General features: G+C 38.6%; 1 protein-coding gene across 4 annotated transcripts in view; it reads right to left on the bottom strand.

Annotated features, from left to right (window-relative positions):
- Window positions 1-21,516, bottom strand: part of LOC122550511 (protocadherin-9) — a 707,310-nt gene that overhangs the window by 114,146 nt on the left and 571,648 nt on the right. The window lies entirely within an intron of this gene.

The raw sequence follows: 21,516 nt of genomic DNA on the forward strand, positions 1-21,516 counted from the left end.
TAAAGTAATGAATCTCTGGTCTCTCAGTAAAGGTGTAGAATGAAAAATGAGGCCTAAAAGGCTGTTTATTGTTTTGTTGAAACAAAAGCTTAAACAGCCAGCCTCAACACCCAACAGTCTCTGTGGCTTCCTCTAAATGCTTTCAGGCCAGGTTAGGCCTGATTCCTAACAGCACCCGCCAACACCAATCCCCTCATGTTTGTTGGAACTTTTTCCAAGGCAGCCATGCCAAGCTAGAAAATTATCCAACTTCCACTCCCTGCCTCAGAGATGAAAATCTAGCCCACTTTGTCATTGTCACCCTCAAAGACTGTGAGTTTGAATGATTGTTCTGAGTATCGGAAAATATGTTATGAATTTGACATATTCTTGAGCTGGACTTATGTTCCACCAGGGGCAAGACACGGGAATACCTTTGTGACATGTGTGGCATTGTGGAAGTGCTGTGAAGAAGCATCCAAGTGCAATCCTTCATTACATTTGTTTGTCAAGTTGAGAGAACTAACCTTTTTCAATTTTTGGAGAGAAATTACAGTTTTAAAAAAAAAATCCAATAATTTATTTATAATCTATAGATTACATTTCTAGATGCAGAGTTACTGCCCTCTGCATGTTGCTCAATGGTTGGAGCACACTTTTGAGGAGAGCTGATAATCTGTTTAAGAATGACATTAATGCAAATGTACTTTTATTTCTCTTATAGGTTTAAAACAACATTTTTAAAGAGAGCAAGTACATTTTCCACATGGAATGGCAAATGAAAAACCTAACTTGGGATCAATCATTAATGATTGTTATGAATTACCCTTTTTAAAAATGTCATTTTGAACGTCGAGCAAAGCTTCGGTTATTCCCCAATATTGGTTTCTCTGTGATATATTGTACCTTTCAAAATGTTTGGAGTATTCATAGTCACTGGTCTGCAATAAACTTCTGTTCAGTCACAGATTACATTTTATAAATTGATCAAAAAACATTATTCTTCCTAAGGGTGTATCGGAGAAACCTATTTAAATTGAATGAAGTTTACTTTGAAGTGCCTATTGTAAGAACCACTTAAATTAGAAAGAGCACAGCCACAAATATTATCGATGCTTGAGTAACTCAAAACAAGCTAAATATCAGACAGATTTCACTTACATTAGGAAAATGAGTGCAAGGGTGGAAAAGTAAAACTTCAGCAGAAATCTTATCTATTTAATATATTAAAATTATATGAACATCTGTCTTCTTTTGCATTCATTAAGATGTAGTGTAATAGTACCTGAGAATGTAAGAGATTTTAATTTTCACCTAGTGACAGCATCAAGAATTGCTGTTCCATATTTGACAAAGCTTCTAGTCAGAGAACTTGGGTCCATTGGGAAGCTGATGGGCACAGCCAGAACTCATTTCACTTGTCACACTTAGCAGCGAACAAAGAAAGGAGAATCCTGCTCTCATTTACCCGACCTACCTGATAAGTTGTCTGCGCTGAAAGGACAAAAGGTCTGACCTAGTGTCATCCAAACACATGAAAAAGATTCAGTTTGCTTATTAAGCATCTGAGAGCCAACATCTTTTGAAAGCAAAATATCCTGTGTATTTAATACATGATTATATTGAATGGTCTGGAGAAGCATTAAAAGTGCCACAAGCACACTTGGGGGTGATTATTAGCAGTTGTGCCACCAAGAATAGTAAACTTACAGGAATAAAGTAGCATCTGACTTGGTGATTTTACTTCTCTTTTATTTAGCTCTTTTTAAGGAGAATTGTTTCCCTCGGTTGTTGAGGTTGAATTTGTCAACAAATCAACAAACTTTCTTCATGCCTTTTGGCTTTGTTCCTGCAAAGTATGATGTCATTCATAACTTTTAACACTTTGCTTCTCATTGTTTTAAAGTTCAGGATGTTTTACATCTGGAGAATGCCAGAATTTAAGAATATTGTGAAACTGTTGCAATTGATCTAATCTTGAGTTCTTCCCTGCTCCAAATTCATTACTTCCCCATCCAAGATCCACTTCTTCTTCACCCAGTTACAAACCTTTCCTCGCCCAGCTTTATATTTTCTCTTTTTATCTTTGAAATTCTTCCCAGATAAATTTAACTGTACATTGAGGCAAGCATCAATGTTAGACTGCAAACTCCTCACACCTGCTCCCAAGCTTTTTAATGGAAAATCTTAAATCAATGTTGAGTCTGTTGTTTGGTCGTGAAGATATATTCACACTCAAACAAATCCAAACAAATTTATTTTATAAGACCTGGAGAAGTTGTGAAAGCAAAAGGGGGTGGGGTGGGGGGTGGGGTGAGGTGAGTGTGGGGGGGTGAGGTGAGTGTGGGTGCATGGTGGCTCAGTGGTTAGCACTGCTGCCTCATGGTGCCAGCGACCCAGGTTCAATTCCAGTCTCAGGCAACTGTCTGTGTGGAAGTTTGCACATCCTCCCCATGTCTGTGTGGGTTTGCTCTGGTTTCCTCCCACAATCCAAAGATATGCAGATTAGGTGAATTGGCAATGCTAAATTGCCCATAGTGTTCAGGAATGTGTAGGTTAGATGCATTAGTCAGGGGTAAACGTAGAGTAATAGTGGATGGGTTTGGGTGGGATACTCTTCAGAGGGTCAGTGAGGTCTTGTTGGGCTGAAGGGATTCTATGATTTTGACCAATGATTGTATTTGAAGCAGAAAATCCCTGGTAAACATATCTGTGAAGATACAACATTGACACTGTTTCTGTCATTGTGAAATGAACATCTTAATTCCTAAAGGATTTGCCTTGATTGATACCTGAATGAGTTCAGACATTCATGAAGTTTGTTTCATTACATTCAAATAATTTAAGAACTCATTTACTGTCATTTTAATTTAATGTAATAGCTCTGTATCATTCCAAAGGTCTCCCTTCAAACTGTGTATCATTTGAGGCACTTTAAAATAGAGTTAGTTTCTTGTAAAAGGCTGTTTTGCTGGATTGATTATGATTTGTCTTCAAAAGCTGTGCACTGGCTGTAATGAATTTACTGACAGTGAAGCCCCTGATGTTGATAACTTGGTCTAGTCATCCTTCAGTAAATCTATTGGCATAATTATGGATAATACCAAGTGTGTCAAATTGATGCTGCTTCAAATGCTGGGCATACAATTCCTTTATGTCTAATTTAAACCCCTTTGAAGCACCTTAGGACTTCTTACCCTGTTAAATGTGCTATGTAAATGCAAGCTATTGTTATGGCATTTAATAACAACTCTCGGACAGGACTATTGAAAACACCATCAGTGGGAAATAGATGGATCATGTAAGATATCTGAGATCAACATGGCCAAAAGGAGTGGCTTGATCACTCTGCAGGGCCAACAACTTGCATTTATATAACATTAGAAAACAATATACCTCACAAGGGATCATGTTTGTCATCAAGCATCATAAAAAGAGATTATAATACTTGACACAAACTGCCTCAAAGACAGAGCGTTGTCAAAGAGACAGTGAGGTAGAAAGGCAAGGAGGTTTAATAAGTGAATTCTAGAGTTTATGGCCTTGGCATTTGAAGACATAAGTGGTGTGAAAGACAAGATAGGGGTTCCAAAGAGATCAGTTTTCAAGGACTTACACAGTAGAATCAGGGCAAAGTGATGTTGGAGGTCAAGAAAGTAGGCTTATTGTGAAGATCAAGTTACTTATCCGATTTGTACTGGAAAATTAGTCTGGAAACAAAAAGTAAAAAAAAATACAGGGGAGCAAAAGGTCAAAAATAAAGGCAATTGAAAATTGGGATTGAAAGCCATTAATAGCTAGAATTGATAAGGTGTGCTGAACAGTCTCAATTCATTTTAGCCTCCACTTCTGTGTGAAAATCAGATTGAATTCCATTCAAACACAGCTTTTTTGAAGAGAAAATGGGGTGACTAGCTGTGCTGATGAGTGTGGTTGCTAATGGTTACTGCTCAGACTCATCATTAACAGATCATCTGCTATCACTCCACAATAAATCCACAATACGCATTTAATGCAAAGTTAACACAAAATCTACCTGTTCGGCTGCTACTAATCATGAGCAAGCTACTGCATTTGTACTGGAGAACACTTTGTGACACCATTTAAGAGATAAATTGCGAAGTAATTTATAAAAGCTTATCACTCAACTTGAAAATTCCATACACATACACATTGTGAAAGGAAAATGTCCCTCATAGGCAAGATTCTCCTGGAAACATTGCAGCCACTGATTCCACATCCATCATCATAAGTTGCTTAAGTAGAGAGATAGGATATGGAATGAGTTTTCTTTCTATAGATTCCCCTTCATCCCACCATCTGACAGGTAAGTGACTTTCACTGACACATTCTTTCTCATGGCGTACTGTCAGAACATAATCTCCTAACCTTACTTTGTGTAAGGTAATGGGATCCAAGAGAAAAGCAGCCTTTGCTACTGAAATACAAAAGGTATAAAGCGAATCATGCAAATGCATTATTGAGAGTGGACTCCAGCAACTTTCGAAATCAAAATGAAACAACAGCAAATCAAACTTTTTGAAATCCTCTGTTGCATTTGTTTAATTTACCTCTTGAAAAGAAGACTATTCTGCAAACACTTAGCAGGTCAGGTACTATCTGTGGCATTTCAAAGAGAACTATATCCACAAACTATTTCCTCCATTCTTTTATATTTTTGTCACATCTACTAAGGACCATGAATCACTCTCTAACCAGATAGACAACCTATTCCCAAGCCTCCCCAATATTGAACTTAATTTGATACAAGAAGATTATATGAAGTCCACACTGACCCTCCAAAGAGTAACCCACCAAGACCCATTTCCCTTTGTCTCACGCACCTAACCTATAGGCAATTTAGCATAGCCAATTCACCTGACCTGCACATCTTGGGATTGTGGGAGGAAACCAGAGCACCCGTGGGAGAATGTGCAAACTCCACACAGACAGTTGCCAAAGGCTGGAATCGAACCTGGGACCCTGGTGCTGTGAGGCAGCAGTTCTAACCACTGAGCCACCATGCCACCCCACAATGAAGAGCATTCAACATCTGAGCTTTCTCTCCAGTGCTGAGGTCAGCACTTAGGATCTATTTAGTTTTCCACTCATGCTTCCAAGATCAGAAGACAACATTCAGTAAATTAAGAGACATAAGAGGAAATTATAAACCTTTAACGCACTGTACAAAATGTGGCACTAGCCCTTTTGACATTTTAGCTCTCCTGCCTTTCAAACTATCCCAAATCATTTGTTCTTTTCTGCTCCCTATCCTCTGTTTCTCTGGTTCTATATTTGTTTGAAAATTATGACATGTTGCAAATCCAATGAGCAGTCATCAGTTTGCAATTCTAACTCTTGTTTTCTCTCCACAGATAGTGCCTGGCCTGCTAAGTTTTTGCAGAATCTTCTTCTTAGCATACAGGATGGTCATCATCATTTTCAACAAGATTGTACCTTCAGACCTTATTCATCTTAAATTCATTGCAAATTAATTTATTAACCGACTCAAAGCTCCAACTCTTACATATGAGAATCTTCAAAACTTACGTAAATGTAACATGCCTACTTTCTTGGGTTACTGATCGAAGTTTGACATATATGGGGCAGTTCAATATCCATTTTATTTTCACTAATGGCTGGATTAATTTTTGATTTTCAATTGTGAAATGTGTTAAATTACATTTTATGGTCATTTTTACAAAAACACTCCAATCTAAGTAACATCTAGAGTGAAGTTACTCTTTCCACATTGCAACATCATACATTAAATAGCTTTGTCCATGATGTCGACATTCACATTTATGTTCCAAACAGTGAGCTCTATGAAAGTGTGACACCAATCAAAAATCACCATGGTATTCGACATACAATTACAACATGGGAAGCTGGTGATAGTTGTATAAAATTATACAGTTTTTGCAGCACAGAAACAGGCCATCAGGTTAAATAGATTTAAGTCTATGTTTATGTTCCACACAAGCTTCCCTTCACTGATCCAATCAACCAACCATCCATTGCTTTCTCCCTCAAGTAATAATCTATTTTCCCTTAAATGCATCTGTGCTATTCACCTTCACCACTCCCATTTTATAGCATGTTCCACATTCTCAACAATCGCTGAGTAAAGAAATTCCTACTGGATTCCCGATTGAACCTATTGGTGAGTACCTGACATTCATTGCCCTATCAATATCTCTACCCCAACTCTCAGTCTTTTCTTTCCAGGAGAAAAGAATCCCAGCATGTTTAGCCTTGTGTCAGGTACTTGGCCCCTTTCTGCACAAAAGAAAAGTGAACAAATCAATTCCCAAGAAAAGCAGGATGGTTGCTAGGTTTGCCTGTATTTCTCAATTCCTGAAAACAGCAACAGCAGCAGCTCACGAATGTGACAGAAATACATGGACATTTGCATGTATAAATTTAATTAGTGTTGTTAATGAATGCGCTGCTACAACATTTAAAGTCACAAATTTGTGCATGATTGCAACCATATGCTATTAATATCACAGTAGTGTGCATGTTCGTAACAAAAATCAGACCAAATCCCATGCTTTAGTGTGCTCAATTAGCCCAAGCTTACTTCAGCAACATTTTCTACAAATATGGTAAACAATTTCAAAGTCCTGTTCCATGGCAAAGCCACAACTAAACTCTATTTCCAAAGACCATGTTAATTACATACTTGCCAGTGCCTTTTTGTTGTAATACTCACGTTTTGATTACCAAAAGATGTAGTTTATGGCATGGTACTAATAGGTGCAATTAACATTCACTAGTGAGCATAATTACAACTATCAAGAACCAAGCATATTACTTATGTTTCCATTGAGACCTTGGATAAGTTTAACTATTTCTCCATCCAATGCCTGTGAAACATCATCAGGCTGGGAGTGTTAATGCAACTTCAATACAACTACTTAAGAATTGTTACCTTATATGACATTTACTTGGAAGCTGGGGAGCAGTGAGGCCACTTTGGGATTTACAAACAAGAACAAAAGTTTGTAAAATACTGTAAAACATAAAGCATCATGGTTATGGTTTTATACTCTCATGTATCATGCAATATTAATTTGATGAATTCAGAACACATTAAATGCGTGACAATGCAGACTAGTTTTACAGGTCATGCAAACCAAACAGCCCTTGTATAAGGATGCAAAGGGTCAACTTATGATTTGTGTTGATTAATTTGCAATTATACAGCACTGTGAATGTAATACAATTTCCCAAGTCACTTCATAGATTGCTTGATATCAAATTCAATTTGACACCAAACACTATAAGAATGTATCAGAGCAGGTGATCAAAAACTAATCATAAAGTTAAAGTTAACCAGAGGATAGAAAAGCCCTGAGGTGAGAGTTTTATGGTTGAATTCTAGAGTTTAAGCTCTTGGCAGCTGAATACATGTTGAAAAATAATGGAGTAATTAAAATTAGACATATACAGTAACAATAAGCCAATGACATAGATTACACTCATATAATGACAATAAGAGCTGCTTTAAATATATAAAGAGAGAAGTCAAAGTGAATCTAGCTCCCTTAGAAAATGAATCTGGGGTGGCAATTTTGAGGAACAAGGAAATGGCAGAGTTAACAGATATTTTGCATTAGTCTTTATGGTGGAAAATGCTTCAAACATTCCATTAATACTATAGAATACAGGGGAGGAATTAAGCACCATCAACAAGAGTAAAGAAGCAGTATTAGGCAAAGTAATTGGATGAAAGGCAGGTATTCCATTGGCCCTGGTGGCTTGCATCTGAGGATCCTAAAAAAAGTAGCTACAGAGATCATAGATACATTGGCTGCAATTTTCTGGAGAAGTATCAGAGGACTGGAAACCTGCTAATATGACATCCCTCATCAAAAGTGAAGGGAGGCAAAAAATAGGCCAATTAGCCAAACATCTACTGTTGAGGAAGTACTGGAATCAATTAGGAAGGAAGTAATAGCAGAATATTTGGAAAACCATAATCTCATCAAACAGAATCAGCATGAGTTCATAAAAGGGAAATTATGTCTGACTAATTTATTAGAGTGTTTGAGGAAGTCTCAATCAGAGGGGAACCAGCAGGTGTGTTCTATTTGGACTTCAAGATGACTTTCAACAAAGTGCCTCACAAAAGATTAAGTCAACAGTATTGCAGGTAACAAATTGATACGGTTATGGATTTGGCTTAAGGGCAGGAAACAGCGACTGGGAATAGGTGATTCTTTTTCAGGTTGGTGACACAGGATCAGTGCTGGGACCACAAATGTTTACAATATATATTAATTACTTGGAAAAAGGAAGTGAGTGTACCGTAGCCAAATTTGCACAAAACACTAAAATAGAAAGGCAGATGCGAGAGGAATAAAAACATTTTACAGAGAAATACTAAAAGGTTATGTTAGTGGGCAAATGGAATAAATTTGTGGGAAAATATGAAGTTGTTTATTTTGGAAGGGAGAACAAAAGAATAGAACAATATTTAAATGGAGAAAAACTGCAGAAAGCTGCAATACAAAGGGACTTAGGGGTACTTGTGAATGAAACACAGAAAGCTAGCACACAGGTCCAGCTGGTGGTCATGAAGGTGATTGAAATGTTAGCCCTTATTTCAAGGGAGTTGGAGTTTAAGAGAAGGGAAGTCTTATTGCAACTGTATAAAGTTTTGGTGAGACCATATCTGGAGTGTTGTGAGCAGTTTTGGTCCCCTTATTTAAAGAAAAATATTTCATTGAAATGTAAAGGATTCTTAAGGGGTTTGATAGGTCACTTGCTGAGAGGATGTTTCCCATCATGGAAGAGTCTAGGACCAGAGAGCATAGTTTCAGAATAAAGGGGTGCCATTTAAGTCTGAAATGAGGAGGAATCTCTTCTCTCGAAAGACTGAGTCTTTGAAAGTCCTTGCCATAGAGAGCTGAGGGGGAAGAGTGCTTGTGTCTATTTAAGGCTGAGATGGATCATTTCTTGATCAGAAGGAGAACCAAAGGTGTTGGGGAAGGGCAGGAAAGTGAATGTGAGGAATGTCAGATCAGCCATTATCCTATTGAATGGTAGAAAAGGATTGAGGGTCTGAACAGCACACTCTTGTTCCTATTTCCTAACATCTTATGCTCTTACAAGAGTTTGGAACTAGAGAAGCTGAGATCTCAGAGAATTATAAGATTGGTGTAAGAGTAATTGATAGTGTTAAGAGATGGAAGGTCATGGAAGATTTTGAAAACTGGGATGCGAATTTAAATGTTGAGGGTATGCTAGACTGGGAGCCAGAAGTCAGCAAGCTTAGACACAATGAGTGGACATCACTTGATGTGAGTTAGGATGTAGGCAGCAGCAGAGTTTTGGATATATTCATTTTTACAATAGGTGAAAAATGGAGAGCAATGGAATAGTCAAGTCTAGATGCTACTATGGCATAAATGAGGATTTCAGTAGTGGAAAGACTGAGGGAGGGAGGTGAAAGTCATGATGAAGCTGAGGATTACAGGAAAGGTATTGATTAGTCTGGTTCAGTCTCAATTTCCAAGGAGAAACCTGAAGGTGAAGTTGAAGTTTTTAACCGTACAGTTTCTAGTGGAGAGTCAAAACCTTTGGTCCTGCCATTGTTCAGCTGCAAGAAATTTTGTTCCATTTGATACTGGATATTGAACAAGCAACATGACCAACAATTTAGAGATTGTGAAAGATCAGTTTGCGTAGGATGCCAGAACTAATTTGCACTTGTGATAACTTTAGCAAATCTTAATTTCCTCAAATTGAAGGTAAAGTAGGTTTGCCAATTTATTAAAAGATAATTAGTAATATGTACTGACTTACCCCTTGACAAGCTCAACCTGGTGTCAGACTCAACTCTTAGCCCTTGGCTCCATCATTATCAGTTTTCATTAAAAGTACACTCTCCTCTTTATTCAAGTGTATCATAAAATTGCACAAGTCAATATAAATTAACACATTTAAACTGGCAATATCATCCCACTAACTATTTAGCCTTACAGCACAAGCATTATTCAGTCAGGACTCAACCGTTGAGTCTTGCTAATACTTCTCCTTGCCACTACTCCACCAAAGATTTTTTTTTGTGCCTGAGAGGTAACAGAGCTGACATTAAGTATTTTCAGAGTCAAACACTTTCCTATTTTGGCAGTGACAGAACGAAAAGTGGAATTCCCTGATGTGTGGCGATTTACCCATCTGTTGTTAACAGTATCCAACTTTAAAAAGTGAACATCTACCCTCACCAATGCAGGTGGGAAAGAGGTCCCACTGTCAACTATCGTGCTTGCAAGGGATGTCATAAATTGCAGGGAATGTCATCAAGTGCTGGGTTAAGAGGCTGTCACAATCATTTTTGTTTGACAGCACCCTGACCTGCTATAGAACTCAGTTGCAACCTTAGCAGCACACATTGAAGGATAAAACTTGAACATTTTTTCCCCTGCACCTGGTAATGAATAAAGCAGCCACGCATTACCTTCCTTATGTACTGTAACTGGTACTGTACCAAGAAGGCAGTGAAAGCAACCTTTCCAACTGAATGGTCAGGCTGGATGTTTCAGCAGTACAGTGACAGTCGCCCTAAATTAATAGCAGTTGGCTGGACAGTACTGTTTTATGCAGAGAACATTTCCTTTGGTATCCACTGTGCATCATTCTTAAGTTTGAAAGCAAAGATTTTAGCCCATAATCTAGCTTGGCATTTCCAGTACCTTACTGAAAGAATGCTGCACTATCAGAGGTGCTGTGGCTTGAATGGAAATTAAACTGAGGACCCATCTATTCTCTTCAGTGCATGTAAAAGATCCCATGATACTACTTGGAAGAACAAAGGTGAGTTCTCCCATGTTCTAGCCACTATGTATTCCTCGGCAGGCATCAGTTTTTTAAAAAATCTTGCTCATCATTACAGTGTTTGTGTGATCTTGCTGTGTCTAGGTTTTCTGTTGTGTTTGCAGTATTATAACTCGGACAATGTGCTTTCAGGATATAACCTGTTTCTCATTCCTGGTACAGCAAATTGCAATTTTAATACCAGCACTTAAGAGATACTTTCTTGATTTATGCAGCCAAAAATTCACATCAGAAATTTGGGCCAGGAGGTCAATGCATCCTGACTGATTTTCTGATGCTTAATTTTAATGGCACAAATCCCGATAGGCTACACTGATTTCCAATGTATATGCCTGACATATGAGGTTTATAGTGACAGCACAAATTTCTTAAAATCTATCCTCCAGCGTTGGTTAAAGAGAATAGGAAGCAGTGGTTAATGGATGTCTGGATTTTTTTAATCTCAATATTTGCTACAGCAGCACTTTTCCTTTCAGCTTACTTGCATCTTGATATTGCAAAGTAGGGAAAGAGAGAAGCATGCTCTCTTCTTCTAGAGTTTGGAAGAGGGGGATTTAATTATAAAACCAAAATAAGTATTAAATATTAGTGTAAAGAGAGACACATTGCAGAAGCTTTTCATCTTGATTTCATCAGGACCAATGCATGAATGCGAAATTTCAAATGATCACATCTATTTTTATTATAGAAGTAAAAGGCATTGTTTGGCCAGCAGGTTGACCCTGCTTGGTTGAGACATTGGCGTGGAGAAAATAACAAGGAAAGTATAGGCTCTAAAGACCTCAGGTAATTCAAATAAAGTATAAAGCTTAAACATGTTCCTTTGGTTTGCTGGTCTATAAATGTCTGTTATTGCTAGAAATAATAAATGACCCACATTACAAACTCGTCTTATTATCCTAAATTTCCCTGTGAGTGCAGATATTAGTATATTCCGGATTGTTGAGGAAAGTGCTTCCCAAATGCATCAATCCATATTTTACACACTTTACAGTGAGGAAAAACGTCAAAATTGACATACCTGATTGTACATTCATACCCACATTTCTGTTCAATTTTTCAATAGAAGCAGAAATAGAGGCAACTTTAAATCAACATGCCCATGGAGAAAAGAATGGGATGGGGTAGAATGATGGTTTTACATGATTTTACTCTTTTTCTTCATTCTTTCACCACATGTGGACACTGCTGGCAAAGCTGGCATTTATTGTCAATGCTATATAACTGAATGCTTGTCGAATCTTTTTAAAGGGCACTTCTGAGTCAGTCGCATTTCTGCAGATCTGCATTTCATGCAATAGCCAGACATTTTTTGGGAGCATGTGTCATTTTTGTCAGCCCTTAAAAATATTGAATTCCTTGGGAAGTTTCTAACTACTAGCGGAAGCCAGTTAAAGGGGTCAAGAATATTTTGAAAGATATGCATTTGCTTTTGCATTTTCTAATAAATTTAGACACTGAATTGGAATTTGAATGTTTTTCAATGCCTTGATTCACTATGTTTTTATTCATTCACAAAATGAGGGCATCACTGGCTAGTTTATTTATTGTCCAACCCCAATTGCCAGAGGGCAGTTAAGAGTCAACCACATTGCTGTGGGTCTGGAGTCACATGTAGGCCAGACCAGCTAAGGACAAAAAAACTGCAGATGCTAGAATCCAAGATAGGCAAAGTAAGGATGGCAGGTTCCTTCCCTAAACGACATTAGCAAATCAGATGGGTTTTTCTGACAGTCGTCAATGGATTCATGGTCACCGTTAGACACTTAATTCCAGATTTTTGTTGAATTCAAGATTTCTGAGGAAGAGTCACTCGATCCAAAACATTAACTTTGATTTCTCTTCATAGATGCTGCCAGACCTGCTCAGCTTATCCAACAATTTCTGTTTTTGTCTCTGATTCACAGCATCTGCAGTTCTTTGGTTTGTATTTTATGAACTGGGGTGATGTGTTGGAAAACAGATGCAGACCTTCTAACCAACTCACCTTCACACCCACACTCCTCACAAATTCCACTGGAGTTCGCAAAATGCACAGTGGACCCAACCACATTGTAAAAGCTCAGAAATGCTGGAAAAAGTCACACAAAGGTTCAGTTTGCCTTTTACAAGGTATAAGAATGCACAGATTATATTTTCCCAAGCCCACTGGAGATTGTGACTGTGGATTACTAATTCAGAAGCATAACAGTGAATTCAGCAGGATGTAATATTTAGCATGATCCCCTCCAAGCTACATACTATCCTGACTTGGAACTAGATCCTTCACTGTAGCAGGATCAGAATCCTGAAACTCTCCCTTGAGCAGCAGTACCATGGATCTCCTACTCAGCAGGTTAATAGAACATAGAAAAGTACAGCATAGAACAGGCCCTTAGGCCCACGATGTTGTGCCGAGAACTTAATCCTAATGTAAAATATAGTAACTTAACCTACGCACTCCTCAACTCATTGTTATCTATGTGCATGTCCAGCAGTCGCTTAAATGTCCCCAGTGACTCTGCTTCCACCACCACAGCTGGCAAAGCATTCCATGCATTCACAACTCTCTGCGTAAAGAACATACCTCTAATGTCCCCTTTAAACCTTCCTCCTAATATCTTCAAACTATGACTTCTCATACCAGTCAATCCTGCCCTGGGGAAAAGTCTCTGGCTATTGATTCTATCCATTCCTCTCATTATTTTGTACACCTCGATCAGGTCTCCTCACTTCCTCCTTCTCTCCAGAGAGAAAAGTCCAAGCTTATTCAACCTTTCTTCATAAGGCAAGCCCTCCAGTCCAGGCAGCATCCTGGTAAACCTTCTTTGCACCCTCTCCATAGCCTCTGTATCTTTCCTATAGTAGGGCGACCAGAACTGGACACAATATTCCAAGTGTGGTCTCACCAGGGACTTGCAGAGCTGCAGCAAAACCTTGCGGCTCTTAAACTCGATCCCCCTGTTAATGAAAGCCAAACACCATATGCTTTCTTAACAACCCTATCTAATTGGGTGGCAACTTTGAGGGATCTATGTACATTCACACCCAGATCCCTCTGTTCCTCCACACTGCCAAGAATCCTGTCTTTAATCCTATATTCAGCATTCGAGTTTGACCTTCCAAAATGCATCTTAAGTTAAAATTGTTCTCATGAACTAATATAAATAGGTTAATGCCTCTCATGACAAGCAGAGAAAGAAACTTGGTACAAGTACATGTGGTAACATTACTGATAGCAAATTATCTTTCTTGCTACTTATCATCTATGATACAGCAAGAGCTATAATGGAGGCACAATATCACTGAGCAGGTGACTACATGTCAGTCTAAGACATGCTTGGTTCCAGAATATTTTCCTTTCTGTTTTACTTTACTTGGTTTAACCTCTAATGTTCTGAAGGGTTTCTATGGTGCTTTCAGAGATAGCCCAAAACATTAATTCTTTGTACAATCAGCTAATGGGAACTTTTTTTGTCTATTTTAAATAAATCTGTCATAATCTTCTACAATTCTATCAGATCTCCCCTTAATCTCATTTATTCCAATGAGAATGACCCCCATTTCTCCAAACTAACTATGGTTTGAAACTGCATATGTAGAAAATGGAGGAATGATCTGAAAGATATGCTGATAGATTGACATATGGTAAAGTGGAACAAAAGGCTTATGTGCATTATAAACAATGGCATAGATCAAATGGGCCCAATGGCTTTTTCTTTGGTGCTGCATGTTTTATGTAATTCTACTTTGTAACACTTTTCAATAATTCTTTTAGGAAATCACCCTAGTATGAAACTTTTGGGAACAACAAAAAGTATCATTATTTAATAAAGGTTATGAGGAAAAGCCAGGGAACTACAGACCACTGAGCCTTACGTCAGTAGTGGGAAAGTTGTTGGAGGGAATTCTGAAGAACAGGATTTACATGCATTTGGAAAAGCAAAAATTGATTAGGATAGTTAACATGGCTATGTCTGTGGGAAATCATGTCTCACTAACTTGATTGAATCTTTTGAAGAGATGACAAAGAGGATTGATGAAGGCCGAACGGTAGACATTATCTATATGGACTTCAGGAGGCGCTCGACAAGGTTCCACACGGTGGACAACTTAGTAAGTTTGGACTCCAGGGGGAGCTATCCATTTGGATACAAAATTGGCTTGAAGGTAGGTGACACAGGGTGGAGTTAGGAAGTTGTTTTTGTGACTGAATGCTTGCAACCAGTGGTGTGCCACAAGGATTGGTGCTGGGTCCACTGATTCTCCTCATTTGTATAAATGATTTGGATGCGGACATCGGAGTTATGGTTGTAAGTTTGCAGATGACACCAAAATAGGTGGTAAGTGGACAGTGAAGAAGATTATCTCAGCGTACAATGGGACCTTGATCAGATGGACCAATGGACCATGGAGTGGCAGAAGGAGTTTAATGTATATACATGTGAGGTGTTGCATTTTGGTATGGCTAACCAAGACAGGACTTTTACAGTTAATGGTAAGGCCTTGGGAAGTGTTGTCGAACAAAGAGGCTGAGGGGTACAATTGCATAGTTCTTTGAAGGTGGAGTTGCAGGTAGACAGTTTGGTGAAGATGGTGTTTGTATGCTTGTTTTCATTGGTTGGAAGATTGAGTATAGGAGTTGGGATGTCATGTTGTGGCTAGACAGAATATTGGTGAGGCCACTTTTAGAATACTGCATATAATTCTGATCGTCCTTCTAGAGGAAGGATATTGTTAAACTTGAGAGAGTGCAGAAAAGATTTACAAGAATGTTGCTGGGACTGGAGAGTTTGAATTATAGGGAGAGGCTGAATAGACTGGGACTTTTTCCCATAAAGTGTCAGAAACTGAGTGGTGATCTTATTGATATTCATAAAATCATGAGAAGCATGGATAGGGTGAATAGCCAAATTTTCCTAGGGTGGGGGAGTCTAAAAGTCGAGGATATAGGTGAGAGGGGAAGAGATTTAAAAAGAACCAGAGAGGGAACATTTTTCATGCAGACAGTGGTGCTGATATGGAATCAGCTGTCAGAGAAAGTGGTGGAGGCGAGTACAATTACAACATTTAAAAGGCATATAGATGGACATTTGAATAGGAAGGGTTTAGAGGCCTATGGGTCAAATGCTGTTAAATGAGACTAAGTCAGATTAAGGTGTCTAGTCGCGTTGGAATGAGGGCTCTGTTTCCGTGCTGTACGTTTCTATGAGTCTATGACACCATACTGTATTCATTTGAATTAGAAGTAAAAATACATCCTCACAGTTATCAGGCAATGAGGCTTGACAAATCATCAACTAATATTTTTCAGTTTTTCTCAGGAAGAGAAACTGTCTTTCAAGTTTTTTTGTGTTTTACGAGATCTCTTCCTCATACCAGGTGAATCCAGCATGTGACAGAGACATATTTATATTAAGTCATTAATCCTCAGTAGGCATTAACACATACAACGTCATGTAATAGAATGAATTTTTTGACCAGTGGTCAAGTAATACAAAATTTCACTTTGTGAGTGACTGCCACCAGCACAAGGCACACCAATAACATTCTTCTCTGGTTGCCAGGGAGATACAACAATTTGGTCCAATTAAGATGGTCTGTACTTCGAGTTAATAGTAAGAAGGACCTGTGACTCCCATATTGCAATTTTTTATTGTACAATGAAGGGAACAAAGATATATTTTACAAAAGACATCTGTCCCTAACCATGAAAAAAAACAAACACTTGTCCCATTTATTCATATCTCTCTCCAGACAGCAAAGGAATGAATACCAGGCAGACAACAGGACGAACTGCTCTTTACAATCAAAATTAAGACAATCTCCACTGCACAGTCTTGATTATGCACTGTTATAGAATTGCCAGTGAATGATGAGGAACTAAAGTACTCGCCCAGCACACAATAAAATACATTTGTACGTTTCATTCTGTGTATGATTTCTTCATTTTAAATAGACAGGCATGTGGACAGTTCAGACCATGTTTACAGAATCACAACATTGAGGTCAATAAATTAGAAAGATTATCACATTTAACAGAAGACTGCACCAAATACAAAGGCTCTGGTGCATCTGAAATCCTATTCACAACACTGGTACAATTTAACGTCATGAAATCATGCTGGCTGAAGCTATTTTTGCCAAATTAAATTTTGCTGTAAAACCAGAAATAAAGCTACCAAAATTAAAAAGTAAGTAAAAAAATCAAATTACTCACAAGTCTCATTCTGTGGCTCAAGGTGAAATTTTGCTCTTTAATAACCTTGGGTCATTTAACTATGTTATACAAATAATGTTGTTGTTATCATCAAGAACAGTGTTTCCAGTTGGACAATCCTCTATGTAGTTTGGGTACTTATCCAAAATGCAAGATAATGGCCTACAAAGTCATGGCTTAGGCTATGTGAGAGAACAGACCAGAACCCTCACCCTCACCACTTATAGTCATAGAGTGATAGAGATGTACAGCATGGAAACAGACCCTTCGATCCAACTTGTCCATGCTGACCAGATATCCTAATCTAATGTAGACCCATTTGCCAGCACTTGGCCCAGATCCCTCCAAACCCTTCCTATTCATATACCCATCCAGATGCTTTTAAATGTTGTAACTGTACCAGCCTCCACCATTTCCTCTGGCAGCTCATTCCATACATGCATCACCGTCTGTGTGAAGAAGTTGCCCCTGAGGTCCCTTTTATATCTTTTTCCTCTCACCCTAAACCTATGCCCTCTAGTTCTGGACTCCCCCACTCCAGAGAAAAGATTTTGTCTGTTCACCTTATCTATGCCCCTCTACAAGGTCACCCCTCAGTCTCTGATGGTCCAGGGAAAACAGCCTCAGCCTACTCAGCCTCTCCCTATAGCTCAGATCCTCCAACCCTGGCAATATCTTTGTAAATCTTTTCTGAACCCTTTCAAATTTCAAAACATCCTTCCGATAGGAAGGAAATCAGAATTGCATGCAATATTCCAAAAGTGGCCTAACCAATGTCCTGTACAGCCGCAACATGACCTCCCAGCTCCTGTACTCAATACTCTGACCAACAAAAGAAAGTATACCAAATGCCTTCTTCACTATCCTATCTACCTGCAACTCCACTTTCAAGGAGCAATGAACTTGCACTCCAAGATCTTTTTGTTCAGCAACACTCCCTCGGACCTTACCATTAAGTGTATATGTTCTGCTCTGATTTGTTTTTCCAAAATGCAGCACCTCACATTTATCTAAATTAAACTCCATTTGCCACTCCTCAGCCCATCGGCCCATCCAATCAAGATCTCATTGTGATCTGAGGTAACCTTCTTTGCTGTCCACTAAGCCTCCAATTTGGTGTCATCTACAAACTTACTAACGATACCTCCTATGTTCACATCCAAATCATTTATATAAATGACGAAAAAAATGTCGTGGACCCAGCACCGATGACGAGTCTGAGGCTAAACAACTGAACTGGCACTTGGCACTTGAAAAGTGGATCTGACTGGGCCTTTTAAACCCTGATGGGTCTGCCAGACCTGGAAATATTCCTTCTGGATCTATGGTCATGAAAATCCTGCTCCTAATCGCAATCGTATCTTTGGGGGACAGTTTCAGATTTCTGGAGGATGCTTCTTGGCACCATTCCAAACAACTTAGCTCTAACTTTAGATTGTGCTCCCTTGTTTTGCATTCCCCCACCACAGGAACTGGTTTCCCTCTATCTATCCTGTCAAACCCTTGCAGCATCATAAAGCCTTAATTAATTTATTCTATAATAGTTTATACTTGATTTCATTGTGGGAGCACAAGAAATAAGAAGCATTCTCATTGTTGCCCATTGGGTGATTTAGGTCTATGCAAGCCAAAGGCAAGAATCAAATAAAATTACCTCATAAATTACGCTGAAATATTAACAGGGCTTCACTCAAGTTTGAAGTAGAAAAGATGCTTATCTGCAATATCATTCAAAGGCTGAAACTGCACTTTAACTGGGCTTTGCTGCTGAGTGCAAATGCAGAATCATTTAGTGTCTTCAGTTTTCAGTCCCAAAACCAATGGGACAATGAATCTTTATTATCTGCTTTGGCTATCAGTCTTTGGCTGATAGGACACAAACGTCACTGGATCTTCATAGAATTTTGAATACTGTATTAGAGGATAGCATTATGTTTTATGTTTATTTTAAAGTACATGCGAGTTATTGATTTTTTGCAACAGTGGATTCCTGTCCAGTTCAGTACAGTACTCTAGCTCTGTAATGCATTGAAAGTATTTCTCATGCTGAGATCATACAGAATAAGTATTGGTATTTTGAAAACTGAAAATGTTTGTGAGATTGTGTCCAATCTCCTAAGCCATTTCATATCATGACTTCCTCATGTTTCTTCACACACTCTGTTTGAGGGGAGAGGCAAATTGTCATTTTTAATCATTATTTATCCTTCTCCATTTTTCCATGTATTGAATTTATACTTTTCATAGAACAATATCTACCATCTTCAGGTTTCTTTATACTTGCATTTTAAAATCTATACACTTGCGGGGGACTGATTTTGCTCATTCATTCATTGTTAACATAGAATAATAGGGCTGATGTGATAATTTTATTTCGTCTTTAACGTTCTCTATTCCACGTCCACCCATCCAATTTTTCCTCTTACTCTTCTGTTTTGTTCTCAAACTTTTCTTCAGGTGTTGCCAGGACAAGGCTAAAATGCAATGGCTGAAATGGCAAGGCTGAAATGAAATCTTCATTTTCAATGTCTAGATTTTGCTCTCCGACAGTACTTAACACGCCTTTTGATTCCTGAACTTCTCCCCTCGATCTAACTCATTTATTTGTCTTTCTGAGCATTCATCTCTGAGTGACCTCTGCCATACCTACATTTCAAAAACTATTACCTTCTTTTATCTTTTTCCTTCAGAGTCCAACTCGAACATGCACCAGACCTTTCTTCAAATTCATGCTGATGTTTTTTGAATTTCCAAATCCTGTTGAAGTCTGCCTCTTGCCCGAGCAAAAATGGATTTGTTGACAATTGTTGGAGCTGTAAGCCCAGCGAGGACAAGGATTGAGGCGAATAGGACCTGAAAACAATAATGCTAGGCAGCGGGTCAATTTCCTGATCTCAATTTCAATGCTAACCATTTCAGAAGTCACTTCAGAACACACCATGTTTCCCCTCCCCACGAAGTGGGGTAACTGATTTAGCTCATTTCAAGTCATTTGGAGGTCAGTCAACAACACAAACTAAGATTTTCAGACAGTCTAAGTTGCCCATTGCAATGACATTAACTACCTGAAGCCAGGCACTCAGTGACAGACCTTGAGGATGAGGGATGGACAGCAGTCGTACAACCAAAGACTGCATCCTGGAAGTGCCTGCCCCACCCAGCCAAACCGCTGCAGCCACCACAGATAGAATAGGAGCTGAACATCACAAGGCATGGTTCCACACAGTCCTTATGAGGTAAGACATCGACAGTGTTTCTTGATTATGTTACTTGAATGAGAAATGTTGGCCAAAGGATTGAGGAGGATACCTTTCACTTTTTTGAATTGGGACATGAGATAATTTCTGAGCAAGCCGACAGACTCTTAATTTAAGCTTTCTTGGAAATGATGGCACCTCCAAAAGTGTAGGCTGTCTTCAGTGTTGCACTCATAGTAAATTCCATCTCCTAACTGTAGAATCCATATGAAAGGAGGGCTGTGATTAAGCTGGAGAGTGTGCAGAGGAGATTTAACAGGAGAGTTTCAGTTATGAAGTGAATTTGTATAGGCTGGAGTTGATTTCCTTGGAGGAGAGGAAACTAATACGGGACATGATGAAGGTGTATAAAATTATGAGGGGCACAGACAGGATAGACATGAAGGAACTTTTCCCCTTAGTGGAAGGATCAATGATCGGTGCATAGATTTGAAGTAAGGTGAAGTAGGTTTAAAGGGATGTGAGGAAAATTCATTTTCACTCAGATGATATGAGAATCTTACTGCCTGTAAAGGTGGTGGAGGCATGACATTTAAAGAGTATTCAGCTGTGCACTTGGGATGCCAAATCTATGGGCCAAGTGCAGGAAAATGGAGTCAAAAAAGTAGATTTTTTTGACTGGTGCAGATTCAATGGGTCAAATGAAGCTTGTCTCTGCTGAAGACCTTTGCGATTCATTGATTCCATGACCTCTACTCCAGGTTAGATCATTCAGAGTAACGAGTGTATCACATCCTAATAATTTTTTTTAAGTTTATAGTAATTCCCTTGTGTTTTTTGTGTGGTTTAGCACCAAAACTTTGACCACCTGAGAATCGTTCAGTCTAAAATGACACTGCATATGACAAAATTGATGTTTTAAAGCATTCGGAAATTTTACTTGGTTCTTTAGTATGAGTATAAAAGATAGGTAGTCAGCAACATTTTATGACATCATGTCTAATTAATGAAGTTGGTATTAAGTACCCTGGGCTTGGAATGGCTGATGTCTTCATTCAAGCTTCCCCAATGGTTTTATTTTCTCCAAAGACACATGTTGTACACACTTGCCTTTTCGACTTGTTTCCATGGAGACTGAGGGATAGCTTTATTTAAAATTTAGCTCTAGATAAACACAGTTTTGACAAAGGAAAATTATCTCCGTACCTTTGTACTGATTCACTAGGGCATGCACAAGTACACCTAATTAATATTAAAACTAAAGTATAAATCTGCAAATAGTGTCTTTTTTTTTCT

Source organism: Chiloscyllium plagiosum, unplaced genomic scaffold, assembly GCF_037043375.1.
Source record: "Chiloscyllium plagiosum isolate Xiang-an unplaced genomic scaffold, Cpla_swu_hap1 HiC_scaffold_6, whole genome shotgun sequence".
Lineage (NCBI taxonomy): Eukaryota > Metazoa > Chordata > Chondrichthyes > Orectolobiformes > Hemiscylliidae > Chiloscyllium > Chiloscyllium plagiosum.